General features: G+C 38.4%; 1 protein-coding gene across 3 annotated transcripts in view; it reads left to right on the forward strand.

Moving 5' to 3' along the window:
• LOC115222850 (G protein-activated inward rectifier potassium channel 3) overlaps nucleotides 1–27,500 on the forward strand; it is a 305,798-nt gene that overhangs the window by 176,112 nt on the left and 102,186 nt on the right. For all 3 annotated transcript variants that reach the window (XM_029793194.2, XM_029793196.2, XM_029793195.2), the window contains exon 3: nucleotides 20,531–20,599. The gene's annotated coding sequence lies outside the window, so the exon portion shown is untranslated. The remainder of the gene's footprint in view (nucleotides 1–20,530; nucleotides 20,600–27,500) is intronic.

The following is a 27,500-nucleotide window of genomic DNA, read 5'->3' on the forward strand; positions in this document are numbered from 1 at the left end:
AATACACCATTCTCTGCTGGAATATATTTTCTTTTCTTTAGGATGTTTAGGTTGTCGTGACCAGATTCCATCTTAGAATCACAACAGAAATTGTAATTCTGTAAAGTAGTAACCTAATAAATGGTACAATTCTATATTTAAGAAATGAGAAATTATGTACATTATTTATATTCGACGGCATATGGCATAGTGGTTAAGAGTGCAGGCTACTAACCTCAAGATTCTGAGTTCAATTCCAAGTTGTGACCTGAACAATAATAATAATAATAATAATAACATCGAAAAATACCTTAGGAACGAGAACCCAGGTTCGAAATTTCCCCAAGACACCTGAAGAAGGTGGGAGGGTATATCAGCCAAAACGTTGTGTTAACAACATACAAGATGAAGACAAAGTTGAATGTAAATAATGCTAATAAATGGTAGTGTGTATGTATGCATGTACATATGTACATACATCACACACATACACACTCACACATGTATATAGGTGCAGGAGCGACTATGTGGTAAGAAGCTTGCTTCCCACTCACATGGTTCTGGGTTCAGTCCAACTGTGTGGCACCTTGGGCACTTGTCTGCTACTATAGCCTTGGGCTGACAAAATCCTTGTGAGTGGATTTGGTAGACGGAAGCTGAACGAAGCCCATCGTATATGTGAGTGTGAGTGTGTCAATGTTTGACCCTCCACCATCGCTCGGTGTGTTTACATCTCCATAACTTAGTGGTTTGGCAAAAGAGACTGATAGAATAAGTGCTAGGCTTACAAAGAATAAGTCCTGCAGTCGATTTGCTTGACTAAAGGTGGTGCTCCAACATGGCCGCAGTCAAATGGCTGAAACAAATAAAAGAATATACTAGACTCTGTCTTTATCTTTAACCCCCCCCCATTTTCTCTCTCCTACCCCCTGTGATGTCTTAGAAAGTGACAACAGTTCTCTGTATGTCCCCCTCCTCTCCCTTCTCCTCTCATCAATTTCTCAGCACCTTTCTTACAAAACTTATTCAATGGCTTCTTTTCAAAGATCAATAACACATCCAAGAATGTACTTTACCTTGTAACTGTTGATTACATTTCTGCTTTGCTTGGGATGTTGGCACCACTACCTCCACCACCAGCATCACTGCAACCACAACCAACCACCAGTATCATCATCATCATCACCGCTGCCGCCGTCATCACCACCACTACCACTATCACCCTCACAATCATCATCACCATCAGCATTACTGCAACCACAACCAACCACCAGTATTATCATCATCGTCGTTGTCTTCATCATTATCACTACCACCACCACCATCACCCACACCACCCTCATCACCGCCACCGTCATCACTACCACTATCACTTTCACCATTATCATCATCATCATCATCACCATTGTTGTCATTGTCGTCGTAATCATCACTACCACCACCACCACCACCACTACCACTATCACCCTCACCATCATTATCACCACCACCACCAGCATCACTGTAACCACAACCAACCACCAGTATCATCATCATCATCATTGTCACTACCACCACCATCACCTGCACCACCACCATCATCACTACCTCTGCCGCCACTGTCATCACCACCATCATTATCTTCATCATCACCACCATCACCACCACCACCAGCATCACTGCAACCACAACAAACAAACAATATCATCATCATCACCAACATCGCCATCATCACCACCAGCATCATCATCATCATCATCATCTACTTCTCAGTTATGTTGTACATATTTAGAAACATGTAGAAACCAGATGAATATATAAAACTATTGCCACCAATGTTTCAGCAGATACAATAATAAAATCTCCCTAACAGCCTTTTAGAATATATTTCTTTGCATTGTTAAAACCCTGTCTCTAATCCTAGCCATAATCTTTACCCTCACTTTCACCGTAGTCCTAACCTTTACTCTAGTCTTCATTCTAAGCCTGTCCCTAACTCTCAACATAACCTTAACAGTCTCTCTAATTCTGACCCTCACTCTTGTTGTGATCCTTTGCATCACTCTAACATGCTAGCTCTTGGACTAACTCACCCAACTCTTATTCTGGCTCCAGCACTCAACCAGCTTTATTTTTCACTCTCACTCTAGCCTTCACTCTCACTTGAGCCCTCACCATCTCTCTAGCCCTTGCCCTTCCTCTTGCCCTCCCTCGAACCCTTGCTGTTGCTTGAGCCTTCCCCCTCCCACTAGCTGTTGCCCTCCCTCTAGCCCTTTCCCTCCTTCAAGCCCTCTTTCTCCTTCCTCTTGCCCTCCCTCAAACCCTTGATTGAGCCCTCACCCTCTAACTTGCCCTTGCCCTCCCTACAACCCTTGACCTCCCTGTAACCCTCACCTTCTCTCTCTAGCTCCCACCCTCTCTCTTGCCCTCATCCTCCCTTAAGCTCTTATCTTCCTTCAATTCCTTGCCCTCTCTCTTCCTATAGCCCTCACTCTCCCTCTAACCCATACTCTCCCTCTAACCCTTGCTCTCCCTTGAGCCCTTTGCTCTCTTTCTAGCCCTTGCCTCCCCTTCCCAAGCCATTGTCCCTCCAGCCATTGCCCTCCCCCCAGCACTTGCCCTCCTCCTCCCTCCAACCTTGCACTCCCTTCAGCCCTCATCCTCCCTCTAGCCATCTCCCTCCCTCCAACCCTTATCCTCACTCTTAAATTAATCCTAACTCTAACTTACACCTTCACTTTAACCCTAGCTCTAATACTCATCCCATCTCTAATCCTGACCCTAATCCCTTCTGTCTTTTATGTGACAACAATTATTTAGAAAAGGGAAGAACAATTTATCATGTTTGTTCAAATATCTGTTTTTAATCTCATGAAACAAACATCTTCTGCATATAGACGTGTGTGTTTGTATACTTGTTAGTGTGTGCATGTGTGTGCTTGGCTATATGCATGTATATATGTGTGTATATGTAGATATATATGTAAATATGTGTGTATATATGTATATGTACTTTTATAAGTAAATATATGTATGTATGCATATGTATTTATGTATATGTATATATATATGTGTGTATGTATGTTTATATGTACATATGTATGCATGTGCATTTGTGTATGTGTGTGTGTATATATATATATATATATATTTGGGAGGAGTCTCTATCTGTTTGTACATGAGGATGAATATCTGAGTGTGTAGGTGTGCATTAACATGTGAGTATGTGTGCGTGCGTGTATGTATTATGTGACCAGAACTGAAAGAGAAAAATTTGAAATCTCTACCCAAAAGATGTGATATATTTTGGTCTCTGAAGTAAATGCTTGATTTGTAGATGGACGTCAGTAAAAGAGTTGAAGAATGGTGGCGCAATGCTGACTGGGCTGTATCTTGGAGATGATAAATAATCAGGAGGAGGAGGAACGCTTATGAGCCACAATGTGATTCATCTTAGAATTATCTGAATACAATATGATATATATATATATATATATATGTGGAGGCGCAATGGCCCAGTGGTTAGGGTAGCGGACTCGCGGTCGTAGGATCGCGGTTTCGATTCCCAGGCCGGGCGTTGTTAGCGTTTATTGAGCGAAAACACCTAAAGCAATACCTGCTGTACTCTTTCGCCACAACTTTCTCTCATTCTTTCTTCTGTTGGCCTGCTCACTTAGCCAGCAGGGTGGCATCATTTGAAGGCTAAAACAATGCAAAGCGCATTGTGACCAGCAATGTGTAGCAACATCTGATAGCCTGTCGGTCACGGTGATCCCGGGATATATATATATATTATATATATATGTGGAGGCGCAATGGCCCAGTGGTTAGGGTAGCGGACTCGCGATCGTAGGATCGCGGTTTCGATTCCCAGGCCGGGCGTTGTTAGCGTTTATTGAGCGAAAACACCTAAAGCAATACCTGCTGTACTCTTTCGCCACAACTTTCTCTCATTCTTTCTTCTGTTGGCCTGCTCACTTAGCCAGCAGGGTGGCATCATTTGAAGGCTAAAACAATGCAAAGCGCATTGTGACCAGCAATGTGTAGCAACATCTGATAGCCTGATCGGTCACGGTGATCACGGTGATATATATATATATATATATATATGTATATGTATATGGGCATAGGTGTGGCTGTGTGGTAAGATGTTGGCTTCCCAACCACATGATTCTGGGTTCAGTCCCACAGTGTAGTACCTTGGGCAAGTATCTTGTACTATAGCCTCAGGCCAACCAAAGCCTTGTGAGTCAAATTGGTAGACAGAAACTGAAAGAAGCCCATCATATATATATATATAAATTGTTGCTATTATGTTAAATTGTCATACGCACAAATTTGGTCAATATTTCTCAATATTCATTTTTGCTTGCAATAGCTGATTCTTTTGGTCAAACTATTGTATCTCCAACTGCTTCAGATGCCAAGATATCAAAAATTGTCAAAGTGTCCTACAACAGTTTAGCATTTTTCAAAAGTGTAATAAGGGTTAACTTCTCGACTATTGTTGGGGCTCATTTACAACTGAGTGGACTGGGTCAACGTGAAATGAAGTCTCTTGCTCAAGATCACAATGCATTGCCTGATCCATCCATACACACACACACACACATGTGCACAAACATGCATACACATGTACACATGAATATATATACACATGTATACACTCACACACATATAGAGAAATATTCTTGACCCTTTTTTACCACTCCCTCTTTCTTTCCCTACCTCCTCTGATGTCTTATAAAGTGACAACAGACCTATATATGTCTCTTCATACTCCTCTCCCACCTCCTCTCGGCAACTTTGCTACAAAACTTATTCTGTGGCTTCTTTTCGATGATCAATAACACATCCAAGAATGTATTTTACCTTGTAACTGTTGATTACATTTCTGCTTCAGTTAATCCGTTTGTATCACCATCACTATCATCACTACCACCACCACCTTCATCCGCTACATCTCAGCCATGTTGTTATACATGTTTAGAAACACGAAGGAAATAAATAAATAAATAAATAAAAGTGCTGCTATTAATTTTTTTTTCTTTTGCTGTCTTTTAGTCAGGAAGGAAAAGCAGTGCCCATGACCCTTTAACCCCTTTGTTACTGTATTTATTTTGAGATGCTCTGTGTTTCTTTCAATTACTTTAAATATAAACAAACAATTTAGTAAAATAACTTCGTTATCATGAAGCTGGAGTTAAAAACATAAATTGTGACTGAGGTTTGGTGGAAGATTTTAATTCAAAGCTTATGAAAACAAGACATTTGTACTACAGAGCCAGAGGTGGTTTCAGCCAGGTTGGTAACGAAAGGGTTAAAAGGCCTCTGAGATAGTTGATGGGGTGAGGTGGGGGTAGAAAATTATCCTTGACCTGGAAACCTGGATCGACTGTTTGTGGCAAAGCGAACCCCCCCCCACGTGATGGGCTAGGTGTTTGCTGTTAAACCAGACAATAGACACAAACCCCATAAACCATCCAACAGCCTTCTTTAATACTTGTGGATGCCTCACCACTTAAATCAACAGCATCTGAATGAGCAAAAACACTTTTGGATGTGTGAAACTTTAAGTAAGGCAAATTTAAGTTACAAACTTTTAACACACATCACCCACAAATAATATAGAGTGATAGCTCTAGCATAAAGCATACTGTTACTCAGACTTCATGTTCTTATGTTTGAATTTCCTTCAAACATGACTGGTTGGTAGAACACTTAATCTATCACTACTAATATACAGACAGTTGACTTCCTTGACAGGACTTTAGATTTCAATACTTTTAGATATAAACCATGCATTATATAATGCAAAACTCACAACAACCAAAGCCCTACCATCTCCCATTACACATTTTTAAGAACCTTCTCAGCAGCATTGGTAGAAGAAGCTTCAGTATTTACTCAGACAAAGGAACATTTGGTTGCACTGCAAACCACAAGAAGAAAGTTATGGAAAAATAGCAAATTTGGAGATAAAATTACTGCTACACCTCCTCTCATCCTGCTGAATTATCCCCAGCTTATAAAGTTAAAACTGTTACCATAATATAATCTAGTTCAACCTTACACGTAGCCTTAGTGTAAAATCTAATATTGCTAAGAGCTTCCTATGTGATCCAGAAATATTCCCCTGCAGGATATAAATATTTCAGGCAATTCAACCAGCAAAATGTAAAGGTTAGCTACAGTTGCATGATTAATCTGAAAATTTATCATTACAAGTAACAGGCAATTCAAGTTAGCAGATAAGTGTCCATGTCCACTTAATAAGCCCACCGACCAGAAACTAATTCTGTGAACAATTAACAGAATAATCTTACCAATCTTGCTAACGAAGCAGATAACTGCCACTGCCAAAGTCAAGAGCAATTTATGCAAAATCTGAATCATGGATCCATTTAGCTGCAGTGTCACCATCGCACCAACACCACTACCATTTCTATAACCAATTCTATAACTACCACTCTCACCACACCATTATTATCATTGTATCATAACTACAACCACTACCACTGTCATCATCTTCCATAATCACCACTACCACCACAACCTCCACCAGAACCAACATCACAACTGCTGCCATAACCTCCACAATAACCACCGACACAAACACCAACATATTATCACAACCACTGTATCCACCAACATCACCACCATCACAACAACCACCACTACCACCAACATAACCAGTTCTATTACCATTATGGCCAATTCCTCTTATCACCTCACTGCTACTACCACCATAAACACTACTGATACTACTGCCTCTACCAACATCACCAATACTGCCAACACCACCACTACCACCACCATCACCACCACTGCTAATTCCCCAACAACAATAACAAAAACAAAAACCATTTCAAAATATCTTTGTTTCTAATGTAACAATTGCTAATCACATCAAAAATTCTTGACATATTGATTGGATATTGAACATGAGAGTAATTGATTGGATATTGAAAGAGTATGCATATGTATGTGGTGGTGGGTGACCATGTGTGTAAGTGTGTGTGTGTGGCTGTGTGTGTGTGTCAGAGAGAGAGAGAAAGAGATCACTAAATGCTTACAGTGGTTGTGATAATATGATTGAGAAAAAATCAAACATAATTGATGGACAATAGAGAGAGAGAGAGAGAGAGAGAGACAGACAGACAGACAGACAAGAACAAAATGTGTTAGCAGGGCTAAAGAGGGGAGAGATTAAATATTTATTGATTAATTCAGTGACCGATAGGATTTGTATTGATGAGAATTGATCTGGCTTCATAGTTTTTCTATTGGGATAAACTCAAGTCTATCTCGTTATCAGCATCGTTCTGCATGGAATTGTTAATTGATGGTTTAATAAGCTACTCGCTGATGTATGATGCTAAAAAGGGCAAAGGTCATCGTTTCGATTTCTACTCCATATCAAATGAACTGGTTGTCTGCTATGAGGAGAGAGCGGCAGTCGAATGGTTTTGTTTGCTTCGCTTTTCATTTTTAGAAAGCTCCACCTTGTGTGTGTGTGTGTGTGTGTGTGTATATACACACATGCACATACACACACAAATATATATATATATATACACACACACATACATACATGCAATTATATGCATGAGAATATATGCATAAAACAAAACATACAAATCTGCACATATACTTACATACAAACAAAAATATCCACATTATATATATATAATTTAATTATATATATATATATATATATATATAGAGAGAGAGAGAGAGAGAGAGAGAGAGAGAGAGATATGTCATCATTCAAGGTATATGTCCCTTATTGCAATGGATTGGTTAATTGACAAGATCTGATGAACCCAAGAGTTGCATTGTTATTCAGTGTCTGTTTTGTCATGGTTTCTATGGCTGGATGACCTTCCTAATGCCAATCACTTTACAGAGTGTCCTGGGTATTTTTTTTCTTCTTCTTTGTGCTACTTGTACTAATATGGTTACCATGCAAGCTGGAAAGTGTGCAGAACTCAAGGAGGTGGGTGGGGGACATCTCTGCTTGTTGAGTGTGAAAGTGCGAGAGAAGGGTTGGATCTCATATATGTACGTATACACATATTCATACATGATGGGTGTCCACACAGTCCCTGTCCACAAAATCCACTCACAAAGCATTGGTTGGGCTAGGGCTATAATAGAAGAGACATATTCAAAAGTGCTGCACTGTGGGACTGAACCTGGAACCGTGTCACCACAGACTTCTTAGCCACACAGCCATGCCTTCTCCTATGACCATTGATCATTCTGGAGCTATAATAAAATAACAACTTGCCCAAGGTGCCATGCAGTGAGACTGAACCTGAAACCACATGGTTGTGAAGCAAATATATAACCTCATTTTCCATTCTGTATTCTTTGCAAGGGAGAGAAGCCTTACTGGACGTCTTCGACACTCTTCTCTCTTTCCATCATTAAATAATTACAAACACAACACTTCATCATTTTCTGTATTTTTTTCTTTTATAATTCAATTTTTTAAATTTAATATTTATCCTCTCAATAATAATGAAAAACCAGCCTGTCCATTTGAGAGATTTCATTTCCTCCTCTGTGTGACGTGTTCTATAGAATTAAACGCATAAAAGTACTTGAAAGAGTTTATCCAAATAGACAAGGACGCTTGGACAGATTGATGGATTCCTTTTCTTCTTTCTTTCTATTTTGATATTTGGATTAAAAAAAAAAAAGAATTTGAAAACAATTCATAGAATATTTCACTTTTACTGTTGTTTCAGTCTTTGAACTGCAGCCAGGTTGGGGCACTTCTTTGAAGGGTTTTAGTTGAGCAAATCAATCCCAGTCCTTGCTTTTTGTTTTGTTTTTTAGGGTTTTTTTTTTCAAGTCTGGTACTTACTTTATATTGGTCTCTTTTGTTGCATTTGCTAGGCTACAGGGACATAAACAAACCAATGCCAGTTGTCAAGTGAGGTGGGAACAGTGCTAAACACACACACACACACAATGGGTTTCTTTCGGCTTCCTTTCACCACATTCACTCACAAGGCTTTGGTTGGCCCCAGAGCTATTGTACAAGACACTTGCCAATGTTTCTAATCTTCTGCAAAACCATGTCTGGCAAAGGGGGAAATATTAACCTTGTCTGGAAACGGGTAGGGATCAACAACTGGAAGAGCATCCTGCTGCAGAAAATCTGTGTGAATTACGTCTGACTTGTACAAGACTCATACAAGCATGAGAAAGTGGTCATTAAACCTTTCAATACCAGCCCGGCTGAAACCAGCTCTGGCTCTGTAAAACAAATGTCTTGTTCTCAAAAGTTCTGAATTAAAATTTATGTTCTTGTCACTAGCTTAATGATAACTAAGTTATTTTACTAAATTCTTTGTTATATTTAAAATTAATTGAAAGAAACACAGTGCATCTCAAAATAAATACGGTAATGAAAGGGTTAAAATATATAATAGAGAAACAATTCTTAACCCTTTTGATATCATCCCGGATGAAACCGCTTCTGACTCCATAGTACGAATGTCTTGTTTTCATAAGTTTTGAATTAAAATCTTCCACCAAACCTTAGTCACAATTTATGTTCCTGACACTAGCTGAATGATAACTAAGTTATTTTACTAAATTCTTTGTATATACTTAAAATGAATTGACAGAAACACAGAGCATCTCAAAGTAAGTATGGTTACAAAAGGATTAAATGATGATTATATATTGTGTGCATCACCACCACCACCACCACCATCATCATCATCATCATCATCATCATTTAATGTCCATTTTTCGTGCTGTCATGAGTTGGACAGTTCAGCAGGAGCTGGCAAAACAGGGGACTGCACCAAGCTCCCATGTCTGCTTTGACATGCTTTCTAGAACTGAATGCCCATCTTAACAACAAGGATATACAAGTATAAACTGGTGCTTCAAGTTATGCCTCTTTACCAAATAATAATGATAATAAAAATAATAATAATAATAATCCTTTCTACTGTAGGCACAAGGCCTGAAAATGGGGGGAGGGGGATAGTTGATTACATCGACCCCAGTACTTAGCTGGTACTTGTTTTATTGATCCTGAAAGGATGAAAGGCAAAGTTGATCTCAGCAGAATTTGAACTCAGAACAAGAAGACAGGTGAAATACCACCAAGCATTTCACCCAGCATGCATACAATTCTGCCAGCTCACCACCTTAATAATAATAATAATAATAATAATAATCCTTTTTACTGTAGCACAAGGCCTGAAATTTTGGGGGAAGGGACTAATCGATCACACTGACCCCAGTGTTTCACTGGTACTTAATTTATGGACCCTGAAAAGATGAAAGGCAAAATCAACCTAAGTGGAATTTGAACCCAGAATGTAAAGATGGATGAAATGCCGCTAAGCATTTTGTGCAGCGTGCTAATGATTCTGCCAGCTTCTCACCGTAATAATATTAATGATAATAATTGTTTTCCTCCCACAGACATCAATATTTTCAATTGCACCTCACCTGTTAGCACCTTCAGTCGCAAAACTTTGTTGTCCCTTGATGTCTCTGGATCAAAATAATCGACTAGAATCCCCAGGGTACTTTAAGTCAATGTGAGAAAGATTTGAACTCATAACCTGTGAGGAACTTAAACAATAATGAGTAACTTAATTGATCTGGGTCAGAAATTTTATCAAAATATCAGGTCAAGAACTGGATCAATTGCAATTGGGGGAAATATTAAGTGCAAATTTTATTATTATTATTATTATTATTATTATTATTATTATTATTAGTATTATTATTAGTATTATTATTATTAGTAGTATTATTATTATTATTATTATTATTAGTATTAGTATTATTATTATTATCATTATTATCATTATTATTATTATTATTAGTGGTGGTAGTATCAACATCGTTATTATTATTATAATTATCATTATTATTATTAGTAGTAGTAGTAGTATCAGTAGTGGTTGGTGTATCATTATTATTATCATTATTTGATGGACCTGTGTTTTGGAAGAGACAAGATACAGCTGATGTAAAGGAGAGAAGGAAGAGAGAAAGGGAGGGAGAGGAAGAAGAAGGGAGTGGTAGAGAGAAGAAAATAAGAGAGAGAGCATGGAACAAAGATACGAAGAAGAGAAGAGGAGGTTGGAGTTGAATGGGGAAGGGAGAAAGATGGGGGAGGGGGTCGAGTGAAAGAAAGTAGGGGAGCTTGTAAAAGTGGAGAGGAGATAGATGTTGTAAAACGCCTACCTTCTCAAACTATTCCTTAATTTTAGTAAATGAGGAATTAACTATAATTTAATTTTTTTCTTGACATTTTTAATTTAAATTTATTTTGACAAAATTTATTTAATATTTCGTTTAATTACACTTCATATTTTTTTACAAATATTTATCTCTTGCTCTCTCTCCCAGGCTATTTTATTTGATTATAGTTCATTAAAGTTCAGTTTTAACTAACGACCATTTAATTAACCACTTACAAATGATGACATTATCCAACTGTTTTCTTTCTGTAGCGTTTTTTTTTTTTTCCCCCCCTCCATCACCATTTAAAGAAAGTTAGTGAAGATTAATTGCTCACTGTTAAAAGGTTATCAGATGAAAGACTCAGCAGAAAATTACTGGGAGCAATTTTCTTCAGGAAGATAGATACAGATTTTTGGAGAATAAGGAAGAAGGGGAAGAAAAAAAAGAAAAAGAAAAAAAAAAAAAGAAAAACCCATTTTAGAATTAGGAACAAACAGACCCAGATTTTAGAACCAGGAAGAAAGACATACATTTTACGAATTAAAAATAGACACAAATTTTAGAATTAAGAGAAAGAAAGAAGAGAGACAGATTCTAGAATGACTTAATGAAAAATTAGTTACTCTTAACAGCTAGTTTGGTAATTGGTGGTTTTTATGAGACTGATGGTAGTGGTGGTGGTGATAGTGGTGTTTGAAAGAGTGGTGAGAGTAGTGAGAGCAGTGGTTGTGGTAGGGGTGATAGTAGTGGTTGTCATCATCATCAGCATCATCATCACTTTCATTATCACCCTCACTACCCCTATTATCACCACTACCACTCTTGTAATGATATCACTGCTACTACCCAGTCACCACCACCACCACCATCATCATCATCATCATAATTATAATCAGGTACTCCCTGCTCCCAAAATTCCGTTTATAAAAACTAACCGAATTCAAATGAAAGTTTGAAGTGAATTGAGCAGTATTCTGGTCCAGATGTATGATACATGTTTGTGCAAATATGATACACAATCTCCACATGGAGAAATTTAACCATTGAAATATAAGATCTGGAAATAAAGATAACCAGAATGTGAAGACTGAAAAGAGAAATAATCAGAAGGTGAAGATGTGTTTCAGATGAATTTTTTTTTATATTCACAGGCATGGCTGTGTAGTTAAGAAGCTCACTTTGTAACCACACAGTGTCCTAATTATAAAATAACAAGTATTTCTATTTCGATTGTGGCCGTTGCCAGCCTCGTCTGGCCCCGTGCCGGTGGCACGTAAAAAGCACCATCCGATCGTGGCCATTTGCCAGCCTCGTCTGGCACCTGTGCAGGTGGCATGTAAAAAGCACCCACTACACTCACAGAGTGGTTGGCGTTAGGAAGGGCATCCAGCTGTAGAAACACTGCCAGATCAAACTGGGCCTGGCGCAGCCTTCTGGCTTCCCAGACCCCAGTTGAACCGTCCAACCCATGCTAGCATGGAAAACGGATGTTAAACGATGATGATGATGATGATGATGATTGAAGTAAAGGAGTTTTAATTATAATTTTTTTCATTTTAACCTATTTTCTATCATCTGTGAAAATTTTAAAGTAATATTCAGAAATTTAAGTACTCTGGGACTTAATGGGTTAATGGACAAGAATTTAAAAGCTCAACAAAAGAAGTGGGTTGACAACAGGTATTTTGTATCTTAGGGAACATTAACTGTTGCTGTGTATGTATAAGCATTTGTTTGTGGGTTGTTATCTGTGGCTAAGTGGTTAGTGTGTTTGGTCCATGGTTGTAATTTGATACCTGGCACACATTATGTCCTTGAGCAAGACACTTTATTTCATGTTACTACAGTCCACTCAGTTGGCAAAGAAGAGTTGTACCTCTATTTCAAAGGGCCAACCTTGTTGCATTCCGTGTCATGCTGAATATCCCTCAGAACTATGTTAATGGTATGCATGTCTGTGAAGTGGTCATCCACTTGCACAGCAAATCCATGAGCAGGCTGTTCCGTTGATCAGATCAGCTGGAACCCTGATCATCATAACTGATAGAGTACCAGCGCACCATCTATCTGTGTGTATCTGTATGTGTATGTATAATCAGATATGAGTTGTTCCTTATTTGTACATTTACATCTAAAGACAAGGACGTGATGCTGTGGACTGAATCCATGTTAGAACTATTCTTAGTTTGTGAATCTGAGGAGAGAATATTTTTGAGATCTTCTTCAAGTCTATCTCTTTGTTCTTCTGTGTTATTCTAAACGACTCTGCCATCCACACATCCTGCAATATACGATGTGGTTATGTTTAGAAATAGCTTTGTTTACGACAGTTGTTGTTGCTTCACGTAAGCTCACATTGCAAATGTAAGCTTAAGTGGAGAACCTATCTCTCTCTCTCTCTCTCTCTCTTTCATATTCTCACTGCCTCTTAATTTCTGTCTCTCCCTCTCATACTCTCATTGCCTCTCTATTCCTCTCTGTACCTCAGCCATCATGAAAAAAAAAACATTAGACACACACACACATATATATATATATATATTCAAATTTAAGTCTTGGGCAAGTGTCTTCTGCTATAGCCCCGGGCCGACCAATGCCTTGTGAGTGGATTTGGTAGACGGAAACTGAAAGAAGCCTGTCGTATATATGTATATATATATATATATATATATGTGTGTGTTTGTGTGTCTGTGTTTGACCCCCTAGCATCGCTTGACAACCGATGCTGGTGTGTTTACGTCCCCATCACTTAGCGGTTCAGCAAAAAAGAGACCGATAGAATAAGTACTGGGCTTACAAAGAATAAGTCCCGGGGTCGAGTTGCTCGATTAAAGGCGGTGCTCCAGCATGGCCGCAGTCAAATGACTGAAACAAGTAAAAGAGAAAAAGAGAAAAAAAGAGGGTTGTCACAACTGGAACACTTTGGATCATAGCTTTACCAGACCTAGGTTGAACTTAAGCAAAACAACAACAACAACAACCATAATAACAATAAGCACCATAAGACATTCTTATCTGTCCAAGCCTACCATTTCTGCTATAATCTTTCAAATTTGTCTTAATTTTACATACCAATTCTTTCTTTGGTTGTGAGACAATGTAGGAAGGAACTGGGGGTGGAGGTGGAGGGCAGGCTGAAGGGAAGGATGAAGGTGAAGAAGAAAGGATGCTGGGTTGCTTTCTGTTACTTAATGATGTAATAGAAAATGACTTTGATCTCTTTCTGAAAGTAAATGTGTTGCAACAGCACGTGTAGGATGCTGCGTGCGAAATCAAATTACAAACTGTGCACTTTGAAGTAGAGTGACTGAAAGGATGTGAGGAGGACAGGTGAGGGGAAATGCCGGGGCAGGGTGGGGGTTGGGGGGGAGATTGAGGACGATGTTGAAATTACCAGGACACATTCACAGGACATGTATAGGTTTTAATTAATCATTCTGAACCTTAATACAGGACTGATAGTTATTAATAGCTCCTAGTTATATTAATTTTACAGTATTAAACATAACTTTAGTGTCTTAATCTCCTCCTCTCTCGGTCTATCTCTCTCCCTGCCTTTCTCTCTCTTTCCCTCAGTCTATTTGTCTATCTATCTATCTATCTATCTCTATATAAACGACAGTTTGTCTGTCTGTGTGTCTGTCAGGTTGTACCCTCACCCTGACCACGGCTTTCAACCGATTCTGATGAAACTTGACACACACATAGCCCAATGTCATAATTCAAAACTAACGCAGCGAAAATTTTGAAAAGTTCCCCCAGTTCTGAAAAAAATCGATAAATTCAACATGGGGTCGAGAATCTAAGCTTTTTATTTGCAACACATTTTCTGTTGTAGTTTTCGCAACTTGCAATCGATTTTCACCAAACTCATGGTGAAGCTTAATGTTACCCTAAGAAACTTAATTCTGACGTTAGTTTTCCATGCAATACCTTACCATCAGAAAAAATCGATAAAATCATGCCATTTTGGGAAATCGCTTTCAAATTCAAGATGACATATTTTCGACAATACCTTTCACAAATTGGCAGGAATTTTTTTAAAATTCACAGCGAGCATCATGTCTGCTCCAGGGGCTCTTACATACCCGGGCAATGCCGGGCTATGCTGCTAGTCTATAATAAATAAAGGCGGCAAGCTGGCAGAATCGTTAGCACGCCGGGCGAAATGCCTGACGGTATTTCGTCTGCCGTTATGTTCTGAGTTCAAATTCCGCCGAGGTCGACTTTGCCTTTCATCCTTTCGGGGTCGATAAATTATGTACCAGTTGCGCACTGGGGGTCGATGTAATTGACTTAATCCGTTTGTCTGTCCTTGTTTGTCCGCTCTGTGTTTAGCCCCTTGTGGGTAGTAAAGAAATAGGTATTTCGGCTGCCCTTACGTTCTGAGTTCAAATTCCGCCGAGGTCGACTTTGCCTTTCATCCTTTCGGGGTCGATAAATTATGTACCAGTTGCGCACTGGGGGTCGATGTAATTGACTTAATCCGTTTGTCTGTCCTTGTTTGTCCCCTCTGTGTTTAGCCCCTTGTGGGTAGTAAAGAAATATATATATCTATCTATCTATCTTTCTACCTCATTTCTGTCAGTGAACTGCAGCCATGCTGGGGTACCATCTTGAAAGGTTCTTGAGCAAATCTTAGGCCAAACAACAATGACAGGTATTATAAGACATTCTTATCTGTCCAAGCCTACCATTTCTGCTATAATCTCCCAAATTTGTCTTAATTTTACATACTAATTCTTTCTTTGATTGTGAGACAATGTAGGAAGGAACTGGAGGTGGAGGGCAGGCAGGAGGAAGGATGAAGGTCAAGAAGTACTTAATTTTCTTTTAGAATTTAGTTCTTTTCCTAGTGGTCTCTATTACAGGGATGTAAACAAACCAACACTTGTTGTCAATCAGTGAAAGGGGGACAAAAACACACACACACATGCAATGAGCTTCAACACAGTTTTCATCTACCAAATTCATTCACAAGGCATTGCTACAGAGTTCGCTTTATAACCCTATGTTCTCAAGTTCTATCTCACTGCAATGCACCTGGGGCAAGTGTATTCTCTTACAACTAATCCTCCTCCTTTTTCCTCTTCTTCTTCAATAGTCATGTTGTGATAAATCCCAAAGAGGAGTGGGATTAGCCATCAAGGGCCAATCAGGAGCTCCCCCAAATCCTGTATTACTCATTGTTGTCAAGGTAATCCTGAATCTAGTAGAGTTCCTTGATTGGCCCTAGGTGACTGTCCTCTTCACTGTAGGGTTTCATGTTATATATTTTATGTCCCCTTATTTTCCATGCCTTTCATTCTCTCAAGGTTGATAAATTAAATAGCAGTGAAACAAGGGTCAATATAATCAACTTATCCCCTCCCTAAAATTTCAGGCCTTGTGCCTTTAGTAGAAAAGATTATTGTTGTTATTATTATTATTATTATTATTATTATTTTACTTTCAATCTGTATCTTTATTACAGTCACTTGCTGAGACACACCAAGCATCCTGGGGCGAGTGAAGGATAAGAGATATTACAGCATGACTGAAAGCTTGGGGAGGGGAGGTAGTGAAACATCTTCATGTAATACAACACAGACATTTAAACTGATAGGATTTTTCTAAGGATGTGGACAGTACTTGTCAGCACAATCTTTTGGATTTCTCTGAGACATGGTTCTCCTGGGATCTTATCTAGATATTTCTGACATCCCTTTTTTTATCACACCTTATTATTATTATTGTTATCAAATTCTGCCAAGGTCAGCTTTGCTTTTCATCCTTTTGATGGGGTGGGGTGTCAATAAAATAAACATTGGTTAAGTACTGGCTTCTATAGAATCAACATACCCAACTCCCATCAGAATTACTGGCCTTGTGCCAAAATTAGAGCTATTACTATTATTATTAACTTCAATATTGTAGATTGATAATCTATTCTGGACAGTTCTTTGTATTTCAGTTGAACCCTGTAGCAACATGGAGACGGGATTGTTGTTGTTATCGTCATTGGCTATTTGCTTTAGTTAATTACTAATGAGGAAATTTATTCAAATAACATTGTTTCGTTCCAGCATGTTAAATTGTCTTCCGATGCTAATAATAACGAGCTGTATAAATTAGTGATTAGATACATTTAGTCGAACATTTCCCTGAGGAATATGTTAGAGATGAAACAAACATGTTCCATTACCTCACATTCCTGTCTATCATCGAAGCAAGAATGGTAAAAGTTCCACAGGCATTGCTGCAGTGTTATTGTTCCTGTTGCTGTTGTAATCTGGTGGATTCTAATGTTTACATATTTGGATAATGGCTTTCTGATAGCCAGTTGTTTTGTCTATTCTTTTTATATTTTTTTTTAATCTTATTTTATTTTAGGCATGGCTGTGTGGCTAAGAAGCATGCTTTGCAACCATGTGGTTCTGGGTTCAGTCCCTGTATATGGAACCTTGGGCAAGTCTCTACTATAACCTTGTGAGTGAATTTGGGAGACAGAGACTATGGAAACCTGGTTTGTGTTTAAACTCCCCCCCCCCCCCCCAAATCATTTGTTTTTATAAGTGTCAAAATTTGTACTGAATGACACAAATTAGATTAGATTTGTTTTTGAATGCAGAATTGCTGTTAGAAGAACAGAAATGCTGGGTAAATTAAAATTACTCTTACAAAGTGGAAAAATTTGTCAACAACCAATCAAATTTTTCTGTTTTGTTTGGGTAATTTACCCAATATTTCTGCTCTTCTAACAACAATTCTGCATTCGAAGAAATATAATCAAATTTGTGTCATTCAATATATATATATATATATATATATATATATATATATATATGACAGGATTCTTTCAGTTTCTGTCTACCAAATCCACTCACAAGGCTTTGGTTGGCTTGAGATTATAGTAGAAGACACTTGCTCAAGGTACCACACAGTAGGACTGAACCTGGAACCATGTGGTTGAGAAAGGTATAGTTTCCACTCAATGTATCCTCCCAAAAGAGAAAAAGAGAGAGTGTGTGTGTGTGTGTGTTATAAAGTAATTGTTATTAGTAAACCTACACTTGTGAGAGATTGGGCCTCACAACCTCTGCCTTCTTCTGCTCTGTTCAGATTTTAAAAATAATAACGAGAAAATTTATGAGCTGCTTGTCGACCCATCACCTCAGACAAATTTATGTTCCTTTGTTTTACACACACACACACACATATGCTCATAGTAGTTTTGTACACAGAAGGACTTTTAAGGATTAAAACAAACAACATTGGTTTGGAGTTTTGAAGGAGATTTATTTCCCCTGTCATTTGATGTCATACCCCCCCCCACACACACATACACACAAATGCTCTCTCTAAATCACAGGCTGGTAGTAGATTGGTTGGTCTGTTGGTCAGTGGGGTCGCTGGTTTGTTGGTCAATCCATCAGTCAGTTGTAGGGTGGTTGGTGTTGGTTCATTGGTATGTCCAGTCACTCTCGGTTGGTTGTGTATGATTTATTTATTGCTATAAATGGTTCCTTACATGGAGAGTTCTGGAAAAAGAACAAAGGAAACTAAAAACAAAGCAAAGAAGAAATTTATTATGATACACACCCTCACACATTTATACACACTACATATGTATGTGCATATATATATATATATATATATATATATATATATATATGCACATACATATGTACAAATACACATACATACATGGTCCCAAAGTTATATATGTATATATAGGTGCAGGAGTGGCTGTGTGGTAAGTAACTTGCATACCAACCACTTGGTTCAGTCCCACTGCTTGGCACCTTGAGCAAGTGTCTTCTACTATAGCTTCAGGCTGACCAAAGCCGTGTGAGTGGATTTGGTAGATGGAAACTGAAAGAAGCCCTTCCATATGTTTGTGTGTGTGTGTGTCCCACCCTACCAATGCTTGACAACCGATGTTGGTGTGTTTACATCCCCTAACTTAGTGGTTCAGCAAAAGAGACTGATAGAATAAGTACTAAGCTTCCAAAGAATAAGTCCTGGGGTTGATTTCTTCGACTAAAGGCGGTGCTCTAGCATGGCCACATGAAACATATAAAAGAATATATAAATATAATATATATTTAAGATATGTAATATATATATATATATATATATATATAGAGAGAGAGAGAGATACACACACATATATTTGTTATAACAATACTGCAGTTTGTTTAGTCAGTGAGATATTGCTGATATTAAGTATATTGATTTTTGTCTATATTTAGATACCTCTTTCATTTCTTTTAGAGGTATGTTGTTGTTGTTAGCCTGCATTGGTGTATTGTTATCAAGAGATTGAATGATTTATTTAAAAAAAAAACTTGGTTCTTTTTTCATATTGTTATGTCTTTTTATATATGTTTTTGTTGAAAAGTATTTGATAACAATGTCTGATCTTTTGTTTATCATTTCTGCTATTCTAGAAATTACTGAGTGCCTGAGTAAATTCCTTTAAGGCATTTTGCTACATTCTTTGCACACATGGCTATGTGCTTAAGAAATTTCCTTAATTTGTATGTGATTTAGAAGAGGCGTTAGTGCAGGAAGAAAATTTGCTTAGAGGGGGTGCAAGCTCAAATCCAAAATTTTTTGCAATATTTATATCAAAGCAAACACAGCTATAATAATAATAATCATAATCATAATTATTATTATTATTATTATTATTGTCATATTTGTGCATTAATCAAATCAGATAAATCCTGTAATGAAAAAATAATGTTTTGAATCAGTCCACATATACTTAATGCATATACTTACATGTATTTGCTGATCAGCTGCTGTTGGCATGGTAGGGAATACTCTCAAAGTGCTGCATATTAAAACCTCTTAGAGTCATCGACAGGCAAGATAACTCACCCTTAATCCCATCTAGGAGTGACAGACGTTGATGTTTAACCATTTTTGTGGCTTGTCAACATCACATACCCAACTGGGATCAGAGACACCTGTCCATGACTCTCGGGTGTTCTAAATCCCAGTGCTTTGAATAAGTATTCTCCAGCTCACCTATAGCAGCTGACTGGAAAATCCACGAAGCTTATATAGGCTAAGTGTATATGGTTGATGATCCTTATTACTCTAGTGTTGCTTCTGTTTCATATTTGAATTTATCTTTATAGTTATTGTTGATTTCACTTCTCTGTTTTTTGTTCTTTGTTACCTCTGCCTTAGCGAAAGTGGAGGTATTGTTTCAGTTGCATTTGTTTGTGTGTTTGTCCATCTAGTTTCAGCTCACGAGCTGCGGCCATGCTGGGGCACCGCCATTAAATAATAATAATAGTAGTAATGATGGTGATGATGCTAATTGATAATCTTCTATTTGTTGTAGTGATGAATCCATGGATGTTTAGAAAATGCCTAGAACAACCAGATGACATTGCTTTTACAGTAGATACAGGTCAGTCACTTTTCTCTTGCTTTTTTTTCTTTTGTATTTCCTTTCCATGTCATATTTATTTCTCCTTACAGAGAGTGATTATTTGATCACCATCACTTTCATTTTTTACCTTCGTCATTACTGCTCTCCATCTCCTCCTCTTCGTTCACTTCATCTCCATCAGTACCACCGCCACCATCATCATCACCGCAACCATCACCATATCAACATCATCACCACCACCACCACCATCATTGTCATCTTCATTATCATCACTGTCATTTATACATTATATATATATATATATATATATAAAGACCCCTTCGGTCATGAATGACCATGGGATTAAATAAGCACACCAACACCAGTTGTCAAGCAGTGATGAGTGGGAACAAACACACACACACACACGCACACAAACACACACACACCCATATATATACGATGGGCTTCTTTCAGTTTCCATCTACTAAATCCACTTACAAAGCTTTGGTCAGTCCAAGACTATAGTAGAAGACTGTTGCCCAAGGTGCCATGCAGTGGTACTGAACCCAGAACCATGTGGTTGGAAAGAAAGCTTCTTACCACATAGTCATGCCTGCGCCTATTGTGTACATGTCTGTTATGTGGACGTGTGTGTTTATATATGTGCATGTGTATAACAGGAACAGATGGTAGATATATTTCAAAATCAATGTATATGAAAATATAAAAAAAGAGAATTAGTTATGGTTTATTTTTAAAATGTTAAGTTTATTTGAAGGACTCATCTTGTGACCCATGTCAACTTTATTGATGTGAGTTCTTCAGCTGACCTCCCTCCTCCTCCTCCATTGCTCCTTCTCCTCCTGATTTCCTCTTCATTGCTCCTTCCTCCTCATCTCCTTGTCTTTGCCTCCTCCTCCTCACCTCATCATCATCATCACCACCATCATCATTTTTACATCAACTTTCCACGCTTGTATGGGTCAGACAGAGTTTGTTGTGGGAGATTTAGGTACAGACGTATGCCCTTCTTGTCATCAACCCTTGCACATAATGTTCTCCCATTGTTTGTACATGTTTTTTACAGTCAAGACAAGAACACATCTATCTATCTATCTATCTATCTATCTATCTATCTCTATATATATATATATATATTATATATATATATTATATATATATAAAGGGTAAAGAATGACCATGAGATTGCACCTAGAAAGTTACCTTCCTAGACACAAGTCCGGGCAAGGTTGTTTATGGAAGACCAGCAGTCGCCCATGCATACCAGCCTCCCCTCTCCACGCCACCAATGTTATCCAAGGGAAAGACAAAGGTCGATACAGCTTGGCACCTGTGACGTCGCAACTCATTTCTACAGCTGAGTGAACTGGAGCAACGTGAAATAAGGTGCTTTGCTCAAGAACACAACACGCAGTCCGGTCTGGAATTCGAGCTCACAACCTCACGATCGTAAGCTCGACGCTCTAACCACTGAGCCATGCGCCTTCACGTATATATATATATATATATATATATATATATATATACACACACACACACACACACACATGAACTCCAGTCTTCTTTCTGTATTATTGACCAAATTCACACACTCACAAAGCTTTAGTTGGCCCAAGGTTCTTGTAGAAAAACCCTTGCCCAAGATGTCCTACAGTGGGACTGAACCTGAAACCATGAGCTTGGGAAGTGAACTTCTTAACCACACAGCCATGCTGGTGTGTAGCTGAAGTTATTGTTGACAATGACTTTCTGACATATGTTGTTGTTGTTGCAGCTGTTGAATAATTATAAAGCAATTTTATGAACAGATGGTGTTTACGTTCCCAAATCAATATTAAAAAAAAAATCGAATTGGGTTTATTAAAAAATATAGAACTTAGTAAATAATTAATGATTAATTAATATTTATTTTGGCTCTTGGCATCTTTAGCTACATTTATTTTGCATTCTCAGTTCAAATCCTGCCCGAAAGTTTACTTAGCATTTTATCCACCTGGGCAAACTAGCAAATTGTAGCGTGAAGGATCACTGGCGAACTCACCTGGGGCACTGCTTTGATGGGGTACTGCTTTGATGGGGCTCTGCCTTGATCGGGCTCTGCCTTGAAGGGTCTTAGTTGAATGAGCCACCTCCAGTACTTATTTTAATTTTAAGCCTGCTGCCTATTCTCTCTGCGTCTTTTGCTGAACCACTAAGTTACAGGGATGTAAACAAACTAACACTGGTTGTGAAATGGTGGTGGGACACACACAGACACACATGGCAAGCTTCTTTCAGTTTCTGTCTACCAAATCTATTCACAAGTGTTTGGTCAGCCTGGGGCTACAGCAGAAGGCATTCGCCCAAAAGGTATCATTCCATGGAACTGAACCTAAAACCACATGGTTAGGAAGCAAGCTTCTTACCACACAGCCATCTAAATAATAAATAAATAAATTTCTTTGGAAATTTTTAAAGATGGAGGAACTTGAAATTTTAAAAATATTCTTAACTGATTTTTTTGTATAATATGAACTTTATCAGCCAATGGATATGTCTGGAACACTTGAATATTTTGGTAGTTTATCATTAATTCTTGTTTTCATTCCACTGATAACATTGTTTATTTAAACCTACAACATCTGAGAACCAGAGAGAGAGAGAGAGAGAGAGAGAGACATTCACACATGCACACACACACACACACACTCTCAGAAGGGCCACATTTTCTCTGTGAATCGTTACAGGTTTGCAGTGAGTACTCTTCTGTATTTGTGTATACATACACGCACATAAAAAGTAGTTGTATAGTGAAATTTCAAGGGCACAACACATATTTTCTGTTTTGAAACATAGTACAGCCATGTTTTCCCATCGATTTGTGTAAAGAGTAAAAAACTCCTTTGGTCACAAATGACCATGGGATTGCTCCTACACCTAGAAACCTACCCTCCAAGGCACATGTATGGGCAAGGTTGTTTATGGACGACCAGTAGTTGCCCACGCATACCTAACTTCCCCTTGTCACGCCACCGATGTTGTCCAAGGAAAAGGCAAAGACCGGCATAGCTTGGCACCAGTGACATTGTCGCAACTCATTTCTATTTCCATGGTTGAATAAACTGGAACAACATGAAAAAAAGTGTCTTGCTCAAGAGCACAACACACACAGCCTGGTCCAGGCATCAAACTCACAACCTCATCAGTGTAAGCCTGATGCTCTAACCACTGAGCCATGTGCCTTCACATACAGATTGTAAACATCAAAAAATTTTTTTATTGTATATTTTATATAATATTAGCGTCCATCTTAAGTAGAAAAAAAATGCCTTTATTGTTGTTGTTAGTTTCTCTCTCTCTCTCCCTCCCTCTCTCTCTCTCTCTCCCTCTCTCTCTCTCTCTCCTCTTTCTTATTTCATATAATACAGGTATTTTATCTAAACATATTTGCTTTTCAACACAATTGGTTCTATGTTAGACAGATAACATAAAACGTTTGAGATGGTGTTGTGTCTGTATGTGTGTGTGTGTGTGTGTGTGTGTGTGTGTGTAACTATACTCCTGAGTGTGTAAGTGCTTGCATAGCTGTCTGTCTATGTGTGTGTCTGAATTTGTATTGGTATGCATATGTTTGTTTGTGTGTGTAGTTGTATTCGTGTGTTTGTGCGTCTGTATTTGTATTTTGTTTGAATTAGTTTGTGTGTCTATGTGTACGTGTTTTGTGCCTTTATATATATATGTGTGTGTGTGTGTGTGTCTGAGTTTATACTGGTGTGTGTGTGTGTGTGTGCTTGTATAAGTGTTTGTGCATTTTTGTGTTGGTGTATGTCTGTATTTGGGTCTTACTTGAATCTGTGCATGTGTGTATGTGATTGTCTATGTGTGTGTCTATGTGTGTGTGTGTGTGTGTGTGTGTGTGTGTGTGTGTGTAGCCTGTACTTCTGGAGGGTAGGCATGCTTCTAATCTGTGTCTGTCGGCCTGAGTCTGTATTGGTGTGTTTATATGGGTGAATGTGTATTGTGATAGACTTTGTGTGTGTGTGTGTGTGTGTGTATCTATTGTGGTTTATATGTATATGCCCCTGTCTGATTTTGTATTGGTGTATTTGTGTGTGTGTGCATTTGGATTTGTGTGTGTGTGTGTCTATTTGTATTATGTCTGAATTTTTGTGTGTGTATTGTGTTTGTGGGTCTCTTTTGTATTAATTGATATACAAAAATCTTGACTTTGTCAAGAAAAAAAGGAAGACGTGAAATTGAATACAAAGAAATTTCGAGTTAGTTTACATAAAGATTATTATTAAGTGATTGATGTGACTAATGGACCATTGAGGTTGTAAATGTTTGATTGGTCATTGAGATAGTGAATGGCTGGACCACTGAAGTGGCAATGGACTGCTAACAGGTCGTTGATGTAATGACCAATATGGCTGACTGCTTGTTTAAGCAGTGATTGATATGACTAATGGATGATGGGTCATTGAGCCAGTGAGTGGCCAGACCACTGAAGTGGCAATGGACTGCTAACAGGTCCTTGTGGTAATGACTGATAAGGCTAATGGGTCATTTAGGCAGTGATTGATGTTATTAATGGTTCAATTAGGTGATTGATGAACTGTTGCTTTTGTGACTATGTCATTGAGGTAATGAGTAACTGGGTCACTAAGGTAGTTTAAAGACTGATAGGGGTCATTGAACTTGTGATTGATGTGACTAGTGACTAAATGTTTGTATTCACACAAATACATATATAATCTTGACCTACCTTTTATACATACATAGATACACACATGCATGTGCACACACACACACATGCACATTCATACACTAACACACACATCCATATAAAAAGTGATGATATATAAAGCATAAAAAAATAGAGAGAGAGAGTAATTAAGAACCTAATTAATAATAGGTTGTTAAAATCCAATGTGTTATAACTTTGTAGTATTCTGTAGTTATAGTATTAATTATGCTAATTTCTAATGAAACAGCTGTCGAAAGTAGTTAAATTATGAAAAATAGGCGCAGGAGTGGCTGTGTGGTAAGTAGCTTGTTTACCAACCACATGGTTCCGGGTTCAGTCCCACTGCGTAGCACCTTGGGCAGGTGTCTTCTGCTATAGCCTCGGGCCGACCAAAGCCTTGTGAGTGGATTTGGTAGATGGAAACTGAAAGAAGCCTGTCGTATATATGTATATATATATGTATATGTGTGTGTGCGTGTATGTTTGTGTTTGTCCCCCTAGCATTGCTTGACAACTGATGCTGGTGTGTTTACGTCCCCGTCACTTAGCGGTTCGGCAAAAGAGACCGATAGAATAAGTACTGGGCTTACAAAGAATAAGTCCCGGGGTCAATTTGCTCGACTAAAGGTGGTGCTCCAGCATGGCCGCAGTCAAATGACTGAAACAAGTAAAAGAGTAAAAGAGTAAGAACCTAATTAATAATAGGTCGTTAAAATCCAATGTGTTATAACTTTGTAGTATTATGTAGCTGGCAGAATTGTTAGCACGCTGGGCGAAATGCGTAGCCGTATTTCATCTGCCGTTCGAGGTCGACTTTGCCTTTCATCCTTTCGGGGTCGATAAATTAAGTACCAGTTACGCATTGGGGTCGATATAATCGACTTAATCCGTTTGTCTGTCCTTGTTTGTCTCCTCTGTGTTTAGCCCCTTGAGGGTAGTAAAGAAATAAGTATTATGTAGTTATAGTATTAATTATGCTAATTTCTAATGAACCAGCTGTTGAAAATAGTTAAATTATGAAAAATATGTGAAATTTATGCTTTTCAGCTCTTCATTCTACATACATACATAAATATATTCATACATACTGTGATTTTGCTTGGTTTGATGGGTCTTCTTCTCAAGCACAGGTGCTATGATTGCTCAGCCTGAATTACTCGGTCATACATAATGCTTGTCTCTTTTACTCTCTCTTTTACTTGTTTCAGTCATTTGACTGCGGCCATGCTGGAGCACCGCCTTTAGTCTAGACTTATTATTTGTAAGCCCAGTACTTATTCTATCGGTCTCTTTTTGCCGAACCGCTAAGTGACGGGGACGTAAACACACCAGCATCGGTTGTCAAGCAATGCTAGGGGGACAAACACAGACACACAAACACACACACATACATATATATATATATATATACATATATACGACAGGCTTCTTTCAGTTTCCGTCTACCAAATCCACTCACAAGGCATTGGTCGGCCCGGGGCTATAGCAGAAGACATTTGCCCAAGATGCCACGCAGTGGGATTGAACCCGGAACCATGTGGTTGGTTAGCAAGCTACTTACCACACAGCCACTCCTGCGTCTATTCGTATTGTTCTGAATTTAATCATGCAATATTTCGTAGCTTCAAGATTTCAATGATGTGAATATTTATTTTCGAATGACGTTGTAGAGTAGGTGTGACAGTCCAGATCTGGCCATTTTGAACATAGAGCAGGTAGGCTATATGGGCTGGATTGATCTGTTTAAATGCCAAAGGGTTAACGAAGGTAGAAAGCACAAAGACATCGGATAATGTGGTCCTAGATAGGCTATGCCTGAAAAAGTATGGAACAACACAGTGGCTTTAATCATACTGAACAGAGCTAACTTTGGAGCTAAACAACAACAATAAAAGTAAAGCTCTTTAGATGAGGTAGTCTTAGATGTAGGAGAAGTGAGGGCGCGTGGCTTAGTGGTTAGGGCATTCGGCTCATGATTGTAAGGTTGTGAGTTCGATTCCCGGCGACGCGTTGTGTCCTTGAGCAAGACACTTTATTTCACGTTGCTCCAGTCCACTCAGCTGGCAAAAATGAGCTGTACTTGTATTTCAAAGGGTCAGCCTTGTCACTCTCTGTGTCACGCTGATTATCCCCGAGAACTACGTTAAGGGTACACGTGTCTGTGGAATGCTCAGCCATTTGCACGTTAAT

Source organism: Octopus sinensis, linkage group LG21, assembly GCF_006345805.1.
Source record: "Octopus sinensis linkage group LG21, ASM634580v1, whole genome shotgun sequence".
Taxonomy (NCBI): domain Eukaryota; kingdom Metazoa; phylum Mollusca; class Cephalopoda; order Octopoda; family Octopodidae; genus Octopus; species Octopus sinensis.